The sequence below is a fragment of the Pseudorca crassidens genome, chromosome 10 (genome assembly GCF_039906515.1).
Source record: "Pseudorca crassidens isolate mPseCra1 chromosome 10, mPseCra1.hap1, whole genome shotgun sequence".
NCBI classification, from domain to species: domain Eukaryota; kingdom Metazoa; phylum Chordata; class Mammalia; order Artiodactyla; family Delphinidae; genus Pseudorca; species Pseudorca crassidens.
The window spans coordinates 103012825-103025070 of record NC_090305.1 but is presented as its reverse complement, the minus strand read 5'-3'; the positions used below and the strand labels follow the sequence as shown (position 1 = coordinate 103025070).

At 39.3% G+C, this 12246-nt stretch overlaps 1 protein-coding gene across 10 annotated transcripts in view; it reads left to right on the top strand.

The window, feature by feature from the left end:
• Positions 1-12246, top strand: part of TMCC1 (transmembrane and coiled-coil domain family 1) — a 219858-nt gene that overhangs the window by 184549 nt on the left and 23063 nt on the right. The window lies entirely within an intron of this gene.

Here is a 12246-nt window from a genome sequence, read left to right as displayed (position 1 = left end):
ATAATTTCATTCATTTGGGAAACATTTAAGCAGCTACTAAGTGCTATATGCACAGTTTTAGGTGTTAGAGAAACAGAAGTGGACAACACACAAAAATCACTACCTTCGTGGACTTTACATTCTAGTTTTTGTTGATATATATCAAAATATATGTCATGAGGTAAAAAGTTCTATGGAGAGAAAAGAAGTCTAGAAGCTAGAATAGGGAGTTCATAATGGAAGCAGAGGCTGTAATTTTAAATACAGTGTCAGGGAAGACCTCACTACTAAGGTGACATTGGAGCAGAGACTTAAAAGAGGTAGATAGAGTAAGCCATGCAGGTGTCTGGGGAGGGGCGTTCCAGACAGAAGGAACATGAAGTGAAAAAGCACTGAAATGGTGCATGCCTGGCACATTCTAGGAGTAGCAAGGAAGCCATTGTAGCTGGTGGCAGTGGAGTGAAGGGATGAGTAAGTAGTAGGAGGTGGAGTCAGAGAGATTATGGATGTGGGGCAGGTGCCAGATCATAGTCATTTAGGCCATTGTAAGGACTTTGGCTTTTACTCTGACTGAGTTATGGAGCCACTGGAAAGTTTTAGATGTAAAAGACTGTTGTGATTTGACTTACATTTTTAAAGGGCCACTCTGGCTGCTCTTCATATAATTGATTATAAAAATATCATTGCAATAATAGTGTAGGAAACCATTGCAGTAGTCCAGGCAAGAGCTGATAGTGTTTTACACCAGGGTGGCAGCAGTTGAGATATAGTGAGAAGTAGTCAGATTCTGCATCTCTTTAGCAAGTAGAGCCCAAAACATTTTGCTGGGGCAGTGTAGTGTGCATAGGGGGTAACAACGCAGACTCTGTAGCCAGACTATCTGGGTACGAACATTGGCTTTGCCACTTCTTTACTTTGTGATCTCGGACAACTTAAATTCTCTATGCTTTGGTTTTCTTAGCTATAAAATAGAGATAATAATAATAGTCATCTTGCAGTGTCATTGTGAGAACTGAACAATTTACTAAACTGAAAAAGAACTTAGAACAGTGCCTGGCACACAATAAGTACTATACTATATGTATTAGCATCTGTCTTTATTAATGTTAACTGGGTAAGGTATGAGAAAGAAAGAGGAGTCGAAGATGACACTAAGACTTTGGATCTGATCCCGTGGATCAGTGAAGTAGCCATTATCTGAGATGGGAAAGACTGCAGGGGAAGCAGGTTTGTGGGATGTCAGGAACTCAGTTTTGTTTTGTTTTGTTTTGTTTTTTGCAGTACGCGGGCCTCTCACTGTTGTGGCCTCTCCCTTTGCGGAGCACAGGCTCCGGACGCACAGGCTTAGAAGCCATGGCCCACGGGCCCAGCCGCTCCGCGGCACGTGGGATCCTCCCGGACCGGGGCACGAACCCGCGTCCCCTGTATGAGCAGGCGGACTCTCAACCACTGCGCCACCAGGGAAGCCCCACAGTTTTGTACATAGTAAATTTGAAATGATTGTTAGACATCCAAGTAGAGATATTGAGTAGGTAGTTGGATATATGAGTCTAGAGTTAAGGGAAGTATGGGCTGCGGTATGCATTTGGAAGCCGTTAGCAAATAAATGATATTTAAGACCATTTTAAGAGAAAGAAGAGTAATTAAGCCATGAAATGGAATTGGGGGTATACAGTTTGGACAGCCCCTGCTTAGAGCCTTTACTCTTCACGAGCTAACAAGCCTAACAGTAGCCAGTTCAGAGACAGCCAGATTATCACAAACCCATGGAGCTTTCCAAATTCTTTCATTGCTTTTTAGAATTTGTTTTATCAGAATTGCTTGAAATAAATAGGATTAAGCTGAGGCTTAGAAATCTTTTGTCTTAATTAGACTGTGTCATAAAAGTATTTGCAGGGAATTAACCTGTAAAGGGGAACTCATTGGTGGCAGTTTTACAAATTGGCTTATCCACACATGGGTTTTATATGAGTTTTTTGTTTTGTTTTGTTTTGTTTTGTTTTGCTGTACGCGGGCCTCTCACTGTTGTGGCCTCTCCCATTGCGGAGCACAGGCTCCGGACGGACGCGCAGCCTCAGCGGCCATGGCTCACTGGATGACCTGTTTGGTTCCTTTCTAGCTCAAAGAATCTGTGCTTATAAAAAAAACTCCTAACCATAACAAAGCAGAATATAATTTTATACTTACACCATCGATACTGTGATTTTGTAGGCTCCTTATGGACTAACTTTCTTTCATTCTTTCTTTCTTTCTCTCTTTCTCTCTTTCTTTCTTTCTCTTCCCTCTCTCCCTCCCTTCCTTCCTTCCTTTCTTCCTTCCTTTTCCTCCCTTTTCCTCCCTCCCTCCCAGTCTCACATGAACCTATTAAATCCAAACATCGGGCCTGAAGTACATCTGGCAGTGCAAATCCTCAATGATGTATTTCACGTAAGCCAGGAAATCAGTCCTCCTGTGACAAAGCAATTCAGAGCAACAGCCCTAGATTCCATAATGGATATTTTGCAGTGGGGTTGGAACAGGTTGGCCATTTAGGATGTTAATAATCTAAACTCATATTCAACTCAGTCAGCAGTTTTTCCTCAGCAGCCTTGGAGGGATGAATATCATCTGTTGGAAGCTATTTTTCTTACAAAAATTCTGACCTTTTTTCCATTCAGAGTAACATAGGCTCAGTCACTGCATGGCATATGAGATCTAAAAGAATCATTTTAAGGAGATGCTGATGAGCATTTATATTGAACATTTACTTGATATCTTCTTTGTCCAAGGCATTGTGGTACCTTCTTGGGGCACAAAGATGAATGTGATGTGACCCCTGCCCTCAGGAACTGTCAGTGGAGGCAACACACTCAAGCAGTCATTTCAGCATAATGTGATAGGGACAAGTGATACAGAAACATAGGTAAAAGAATATAAAGGAGGAGCCATTAATCCAGCTGGGAGAGGGAGGTTGTCAGGAAAGATTTCCTGAAGGAGGTTATGCCTGAACTGGGTTTCCTTCAGCCAGAAAAGGAAAGGAGAATATACCCTGGACTGGCCGAGGGAGCCTTGTGGGCAGAAGCCTGGAAGTGTGAAACAGTGTGCCATGTCAGAAGAACCAAATTATAGTTTTGACCCTTAGCATATATAGATTTAAAGTTTCCATTATTTCCAAGTGATCCATGATATAGTTTTTTTGTCAAAATTTTGCACATGGTAGGATCTTCAGCTACAAAGCTAGAGAGTAAACCCCACCAGAATTCACATTTCAGTGCACGTCACCCATGAAGTGATTTTAAAACTTTGTTTTTGATGAAGATGGACCTGAAAAGTGCTGGTGGTAGAAAAGAGAGTGGGGCCTTAAGTGGTTCTCAATTGAAAAGGGAAGTTTGAGACAAACTAGACTGTAGTGCCAAATTCACAAGTGACCAGGATTCTTGTCATGAGTATTACTTGTGTATCAATGATTTTTCAAACTTTTTTTGAGTGTGATTTTGTGTGTGTGTATTTTTAATTGCTGTAACATTGGTCTGTAACTTGACATAAGTTTCATGTGTACAACATTGTATTTCAACTTCTGTATACACTACTTCATGTGCACCACCAAAGGTTTAGTTTCCATCTGGCACCATACAGTTGACCCCCTTTACCCATTTTGCCCTCCCCCAACCCTCCTTCCTCTCTGGTAACCGCCAATCTAATCTCTATATCTACGTGTTTTGTTTTTGTTCTGTTTGTTCATTTATTTGTTTTATTTTGTTTTTTATTCCACATATGAGTGAAATTTTCTCCATCTGACTTACTTAGCATAATACCCTCAAGGTCCATCCATGTTGTCACAGATGTTAAGATTTCATCTTTTTATATGGCTGAGTGGTATTCCATTGTGTATATGTGTATGTATATGTATGTGTTCCATTGTGTGTATGTATATGTATGTGTATACACACACCACACATACACACACACACACACACACACCACATCTTCTTTATCCATTCGTCAGTTAATGGACACTTAAGTTGTTTCCGTATCTTGGCTTATAAATAATGCTGTGATGATTATAGGGGTGCTCTTTCCAAATTAGTGTTTCCTATTATTCTGGTAAATACCCAGAAGTAGAATAGTTGGATCATATGGTAGTTCTGTTCTTGATGTTTTGAGGAATCTCCACTGTTTTCCATAGTGGCTGCACCAATTTACATTCCCATCAACAGTGTACAAGGATTTCCTATTCTCTGTTCACCAACACTTGTTATTTCTCTTCTTTTTTTTTTTTTTGTGGTACGTGGGCCTCTCACTGCTGTGGCCTCTCCTGTTGCGGAGCACAGGCTCCGGACGCGCAGGCTCAGCGGCCATGGCTCACGGGCCTAGCCGCTCCACGGCATGTGGGATCTTCCCGGACTGGGGCACGAACCCGTATCCCCTACATCGGCAGGCGGACTCTCAACCACTGCGCCACCAGGGAAGCCCTGGCTTCTTTTTGATAATAGCCATTCTAATGGGTGTGAGGTAACTTTTTTTTTTAATTTTTATTTATTTTTGGTTGCGTTGGGTCTTCGCTGCTGCGTGCGGGCTTTCTCTAGTTGCATCAAGCGGGGGCTACTCTTTGTTGCAGTGCGCAGGCTTCTCATTGCGGTGGCTTCTTTTGTTGTGGAGCATGGGCTCTAGGCACGTGGGCTTCAGTAGTTGCAGCATGCAGCTCAGTAGTTGTGGCTCGCAGGCTCTAGAGTGCAGGCTCAGTAATTGTGGCACACGGGCTTAGATGCTGCGCAGCATGTGGGCTCTTACTGAACCAGGCAGGGATGGAACCTGTGTCCCTTGCATTGGCAGGTGGATTCTTAACCACTGTGCCACCTGGGAAGTCCCACTCTGCCCATTTTTTAATCAGATTGTTTGTATTTTGTTGTTGTTATTGTAGAGTTGTATGAGTTCTTTATATATTTTAGATATTAACCCCTTATCGGTCATATCATTTACAAACGTTTTCTCCCATTCAGTAGGTTGTCTTTTGTTTTGTTGATGATTTCCTTTGGTGTGCAGAAGCTTTTTAGTTTGATGCAGTGCTATTTGTTTATGTTTGCTTTTGTTTCCCTTCCCTGAGGAGACATACTGAGAAAGATATTGCAAGACCCATGTTAGACTATAAGGCCTATGTTTTCTTCTAGGATTTTTATGGTTTCAGGTCTTACTTTCAAATCTTTAAACCATTTTGAGTTAATTTTTTGTGTATGGTGTAAGATAGTGGTCTAGTTTCATTCTTTTGCATGTGGCTGTCCAGTTTTTCCAACACCATTTATTGAACAGACTGTCCTTTCTCCAGTGTATGTTGTTTGCTCCTTTGTCATAAATTAATTGTGGGTTAATTTCTGGGCTCTCAATTCTGTCCTGTTGATCTGTATGTTTGTTTTTCTACCAGTACCATGTTGTTTTTATTGTTAAAGCTTTGTAGTATAATTTGCAGTCAGGGAGTGTGATATGTCCAGCTTTGTTCTTTTTTCTCAGGATTGCTTTGGCTATTCAGGGTGTTTTGTGGTTCTGTACAAATTTTAGGATTTTTTGTTCTATTTCTATGAAAAATGTCATTGAGATTTTGGTAGGGATTGCACTGAATCTGTAGATTGCTTTACGTGGTATGGACATTTTAACAATGTTAATTCTTTCAGTTCATGAGTGGAATATCTTTCCATTTCTTTGTGTTTTCTTCAATTTCTTTAAACAACGTCTTATAGTTTTCAGTGTACAGGTCTTTAACCTCCTTGGTTAAATTTATTCCTAGGTATTTTATTCTTTTTGTTGTGATTGAAAATAGGATTGTTTTCTTATTTTCTCTTTCTGCTAGTTCATTATTAGTGCATAGAAATGCAGCAGATCTTTCAATACTGATTTTGTACCCTGCAAATTTACTGTATTCGTTTATTATTTCTAGTACTTTTTTGGAATCTTTAGGATTTTCTGTGTTTAAAATCATATCATGTGCAAGTAGTGATGGTTTTACTTTTTCCTTTCCAATTTGGATACCTTCTATTTCTTTTTCTTATCTAATTGTCTGGCTAGGATTTCCAATGTCATGTTGAATAAGAATAGTGAGAGTAGGCATCTTTGTGTTGTTCCTGATCTTAGAGAGATAGCTTTCTATTTGTCATCATCGAGTATGATGTTAGCTGTGGGTTTGTCATATATGATCTTTATTACATTGACATATCCTCCTTTTATACCCATTTTATTGAGAATTTTTTATCAAAAATGAGTGTTGGATCTTGTCAAATGCTTTTTCTGCATCTATTGAGATTATCACATGATTTTTATCCTTCATTTTGTTAGAGTGGTCTATCACATTGATTAATTTGCAGATGTTGAACCATGCTTGCATCCCTGTCAAACTTTTTAAAAATAAACAATAAAACATTGTTTCCTTTTCTTTTTCTAAGCAAAAATTTCCCCGGATACCCATATAAAATAAATGAAAGAAGAGGTAATCAGGGTTCCAGGAGTCCTGCTCACTTGGCTTCACTGTTCCCCTTTGTGGTGATCCAGACACATCTCCACGGAACCTAGGGTTGTTTCATGTACTAAAGTTCTGTGTAAAAAAGTGCAAAGGTGATTCCTAGAACTTATAGGAAACTCTTTGGTCTGTATAAGAATTATTTATCAAATTAAGAAAAAATTTTATGACAACTGAAAAGGCCTGTTTTTTAGACTATGACATGAATCTTGGTTTTAGGTCCAAAGCAGAATATGGAATGCTTAGAGAAAAGGCTTGCTTGCTGTGGGATAGTGGAATTTAGTCTATTTTTATTTTCTTTTACACCCACTTGAGATCTACTCTCCATTTCACAGCATGGCAAATTCAACTTCGGTCAGAATCGCACAGGAGAAATTTGCTCAACAGAGTTGTGCTGACTGTGAGGAGGGAAGGGCATTTGTTTCTACAGTGAGACTGTGGAGATAGGTGAAAAAACATTGTCATGATTAAGATATACTTTCTTCACAAAGTGCTGATAGACTGTGGGGTTTCTTTTATTTTTGTTAGGGATGAGACATGGGGGAGGTGGAAAGGCAAGCCTGAAGGAGATGATGCAAAATTCAGATCCAGAGCTGTGTAACACCTAAGGCAGGACTCTTTCTTGTGTTTTATGTTCTCAACACAATCCGCCTGGCAGAAGAAGAAAAGCTTATAAGACCAACCAGAGCCTGTTCATGTTTATTATCGATTAGAAGGTAGATTCCTTGTGGTTCTTAGGGCCAAGATTAAGAATCTCTAGGGATTACCATTTGTATTGGATTTGGGGAGTGGCCTCCCCCAAATCAAATATTCTATCTTATTGCCCCCACTAAGTGTACTTGAATTGAACCATACACTCCAATTTTGATTCGAAACATGGCTGCTGTATCTCTGAGAAAATATTTGGCAGAACAGTGGTCTGCAGGTGCCCCAGCGTCAACTTGCACAGGCGACGGCACAACCCATTCTGTGAAATTGGCTTTGGAAAAGATACCCTTTCAAAAAAACCAAGATAGTCAAGCTTGTATTTGTTTTCAGATTAACTACAGACTTCCTCACTCTCTACCCCCTTTCTTTTATCGTAAAATTCCTTCTTCATTTTCTCAGAAAAGATACGGATTATTTAATGTGCAGAGTATGAGGTTGCCTGAGAGAGACAATACTCTATAAAGCATAGATAAGATGACTTCATCATACTAAGTAAGCAGAATGGGACTGTGGCTTTTATTGAAGATAGCAATGTCAAGTCAGGGATTTCTGAATCTTTTTTAGCTACAAATATACATATCTTGGATTTTGAGTAATGAACCAGGTAAGGAATAGAAAAAGGTAACTTCTTGAATGCTTACCTCGCTTGGCAGGCATAACACACATTTAACATCTTTTCAAATAATCTCATGAGAAAATGATAGCCCCATTGTATGGAAGAGAAAATTTAGGTTCAAAGAGAACTAGTAGATGGCCCAGAGACGCACAGCTGTGAGGTGACAGAGTCAGGTTTGAACCCAGGTCCTTTTACTCTTGAAATTGCCCTTTCCACCGTGTTGCCTTTATATATGACTGTTCTCAGAGCTGGGTCCTGCCGTGTTCTAACACTTTAATCCACTTAGAGAAAGTCGACAGATCTTTAATATATTTGCAAATGAAAATTGAAAGCCATTATAAAGCTTTATCAAAACTCTGCCATAGATGGCTCCAGTTCTGTCCTTGATTAATCAGTGTTTTGAGGTATAGCTGTTGAAAATTTTCTCTTGGGCTGTTTTCTGGTCAGTTAATTCAGATCAGTGAATAGATAATTTCAACAATTAATTCTCAATAGTAAGAGACAAAGTACAAACAAAGCAGTATAGTCTGCTTGTTATAGCAACAGTTAGATATTAATTGTGGCTTCTGACCATATCTCTAGCCTTGTAGCATATTGCCTAACTTACAATAAGTAGTCAAAATATGTTTAACTGACTGACTTTTGGTCCTAGCTTTTTCTATACAAATTAATTCTAACCTCAGCAATAAGTGGGCTGCTGCTTGCTATTTAGTGGGTATGATTAGATTTGAAAGCCCTTCAGGGGGTATGGTCATAGGAAACCCTGTTGTGAAGGTGATATTGCTGCTGCTGTTGTCAAATTGCCAAGTGATAAGGTAGTAGGAGGCACCTCACAGTCAGTTCACTTGTAAATTAGTGATAACAGTGTCTACTTTGTAGGGTTATTGTGAGAACTGGAAGATTAGGCAACCAGCTGCTTAACCACAAGACCAACTGTCAAGAAAGATGACTATTGTTACTTTATGTAATGTTGAATTACATTATTCCTTTGGTTCAGGCTCTTCGTATCCCCTAGTTTATGCCTGAAATGTGAAAGATCTTGGAAGGAAGTATATTCTGGAATCTTTTAATATTTGAATTTTTCAAAAAGAACCGCTTACATGGTACAAAAATAATAGCCAGTACTAACAGCTTACACTGTGCCTGGTACTGTTTTGAGAGTTTTTATGTTCATTGATTCACTTCCTCCTCACAACAGTCTTCTGAAAATGGGCGTTAGTATTATCCATATTTTACAGTTGATGAAATGGATATAGACAGAGGTTAAATAACTTGCCCAATGTCACATGGCTAGTAAGTAGCAAAGCCAGTTTCCAACCCAAGCAGTTTATGCCAGAATCCATGCTTCACTGCTACACTAAATGTAGCCAGACTTAATAGTCTTGTTTTTCTGATCTATGCCTTTTCCTGTATAAGAAAACCCTTTCCTATTTTCCAGTACTGCCTTCTAAAAGGTTTTAAATTTGCTTTTCACATTTGCAATTATACATTTCAAATTTGCAATAGTTGTTTGTCTGGAGTGAAGTAGGAATCTAATTTTATGTTGTTTTATGTGGATAGCCTAGTATGCTAGCAAAGACTATTGGAAAAGAGAACTTTTCACTTGGTACGTTCACAACTCAAAGCTAAGTCAGGCCCTTCCAGTGCTAAGTATTCAGGCCACCAAGGACTTGGTTCATAATTCAAAAGATACCGAGAGAGTATGCACAACCCCTGTCCTATAATTCTGTGGTTCAATATATCTTTCTCTTTCCTCCTCTTTCTCTCCCCTCCCTTCCCCTCCTCTCCTCTCCTGATTTCCTGCTCTCTCTCGCCTTCCTTTTTAAGAACAGTGCCTGCCAGGATTGGGAGGAGTTACTGAGTAATCCAGTGATTCATGGTTTCAAGTGTAAACTACCCTCCTGCTGAAGCTGTGGGTTAGCTTTCTTTCTCAAGGCCGAGGACAGTGGATTCTGTCAGCTGTGCTCTTGCAGCCATATTGATGATTCTAAGTGGGAGTCACACACTGGAAGGACATAGTGGGGCTCCGAACAGCCAGGTAGGACAGAGTTGGAGTAAAGACAGTCTGGTTTATTTCTGTAGTTACTGTGCAGGGAAATAAAGACACATCTAAACTGATGATTTGTAAATAATTATATTGAAACTTTATTCAGGTTTTTTCAATTTTAGAGATGTAATCAAACCTTGATTCTAACAACAAGGTCCTACTGTATGGCACAGGGAACTATATTCAGTATTCTGTGATAGACCATAATGGAAAAAATATAATAAAAAAAAGAATGTATTATATATGTGTAACTGAATCATTTTGCTGTACAGCAGAAATTAACACAACATTGTAAATCAACTATTTTTTGATAAATAAATAATAATTTAGAAAACAACAACAAACCTTGATTCTAGTCCCAAAGCCATCTTTTGAGCAGTATGATCAATTTCTGTCCTTCCAGAGTAACAGTTAAACTTGATTTCCATGTCTGCACTTCTTTAGACAACAAGAATGCATATAAGTTGATATTCAAGTAATAAGAAAGAACCTAAGAAAACTAGACCATGCATAAGCTTGTAGTCTTAGATCTAGAGACGTTTCTTTTTTTTTTTTTTTTTTTTTTGCGGTATGCGGGCCTCTCACTGCTGTGGCCTCTCCCATTGCGGAGCACAGGCTCCGGACGCGCAGGCTTAGCGGCCATGGCTCATGGGCCCAGCCGCTCCGTGTCATGTGGGATCTTCCCGGACCGGGGCACGAAGCCGTGTCCCCTGCATCCGCAGGCGGACTCTCAACCACTGCGCCACCAGGGAAGCCCAGAGACGTTTCATATTGCTTTCCTTTTATACCGTGGTAGATTTTGAGCTATTAAACATAAGTACACAATCAGGGTCATATTACATACTATAGTTATGGGATCTGAAATTCCATTCAGAAGGAAAATCACACAATGGGAACTCTGTACAGCTTAAGAGAGTGAACCGAAGGAACTGAAGAGAGTGGGTTTCCAGGAGCTTCTCTTGCAAGTCTTGGCGACTTGGTTTATCTGGAACTCTGGCTCATCCTCTCTTCTGCTGCCTTCCCTCTGGCCCTCTCACTGCTTATTAGCACGCACCTAAAGATGAACAGGACAGATGGAGAAGTGACACAAAACAGTTACTGTGCTAGTCCCTAACTATTCTGCATATTCTTTTTATTAGTGGAGCCTAATGTCATTTTTGTTATTCATTTCAGTTTTAAATTATTCTTTTGCTTTTATTTAAATGTACAGTATTTCACGTTTGTTCATCTAGAAGGAAAATAATATTGTTTCTGTTCACATTAGTAGTGATATATTGAATCCAGTAACGAACTAAATGTGTTTTAGAGATCGGCATAGTCCGTGCTCAGACAGTAAAACTGAGGAGATACAGCCAAGATGAAAAAAGGAGAATGCATCTCTAGACTGACAAGTTAATTATCAGCATTTCATGAATATTTCAGATTTGTTTTATTACTGTCATTATAGAATTAATTCAACTTTTTAAAATATGAGAGTAACCTACATATAGTTCTTCCTGGCAGATTGTTTACTGGTGACAGATTAGGGATGGGAACCAAGGAAAAGAGTGTGCCCTTAGTCTCCGGGATGGTAAACTTGTACACTGTCACTCCTACTGGGAATTTTTGTTTCCCTGCAATTGTTATTTTATTATTTATTTCGGTTACTACTCAATAGAGAGTAAGTTTCTAAAGCCTTTTTCCATGGGCCCTTCCCTAATTCACCACCACAAGCCACACCCAGGGGCGCCTTCTTGAAGGACTTCTTTCTCCTGAGTTAGAGAAACATGACCTCCCCTTAGCTTTGGCTAATGGCTTTGAAGCATTATAGTGTAAGTTTTCAAATCTGAACAATTTGTCTTTTTCTTCAGCTTCCTTGAATGATCACTCATGCATACCAGAGGATAGTCATTGTATGTGTTTTGGAGTCCCTTGCCTAATAAAAATCTTTTGCTAGATAGAACTCACAAAATTTGAGCTTCAAAAGGTCTGAACTTCGTCATTGACTTGTTAATTACTAACCTCTTACTGTCTGTGTCCCTGACTGTCTATGTTATCTTGCCTAAGTTTATCACATTTACTTGTGATTTGGGATTTGAACTCTCAAGAACATACCACGTTCATCCTTGCCCTTTCAGCAGTACCCTCCCATTCCCTCCTTCACCTGTCTGCAGCTACCCATTAAGTGCCCCTAATAGAACAGAGAGAATGATTGCATCAACCTTGACATGATTTGATAAAAAGACACTGTGATAACAATTGGATTTTTATATCTAGCCACTTAAATTACCTTTTCTTGCCAACATTTTCAGATGACCGTAATCTGAAAGCATGAATTGGAATACAGTGATGTCTGAATACTAAGATGATATTCATATAATTAAACTGAAATACAGATGTACCTTGTTGTACATAGATATGCTTCTAAACAAA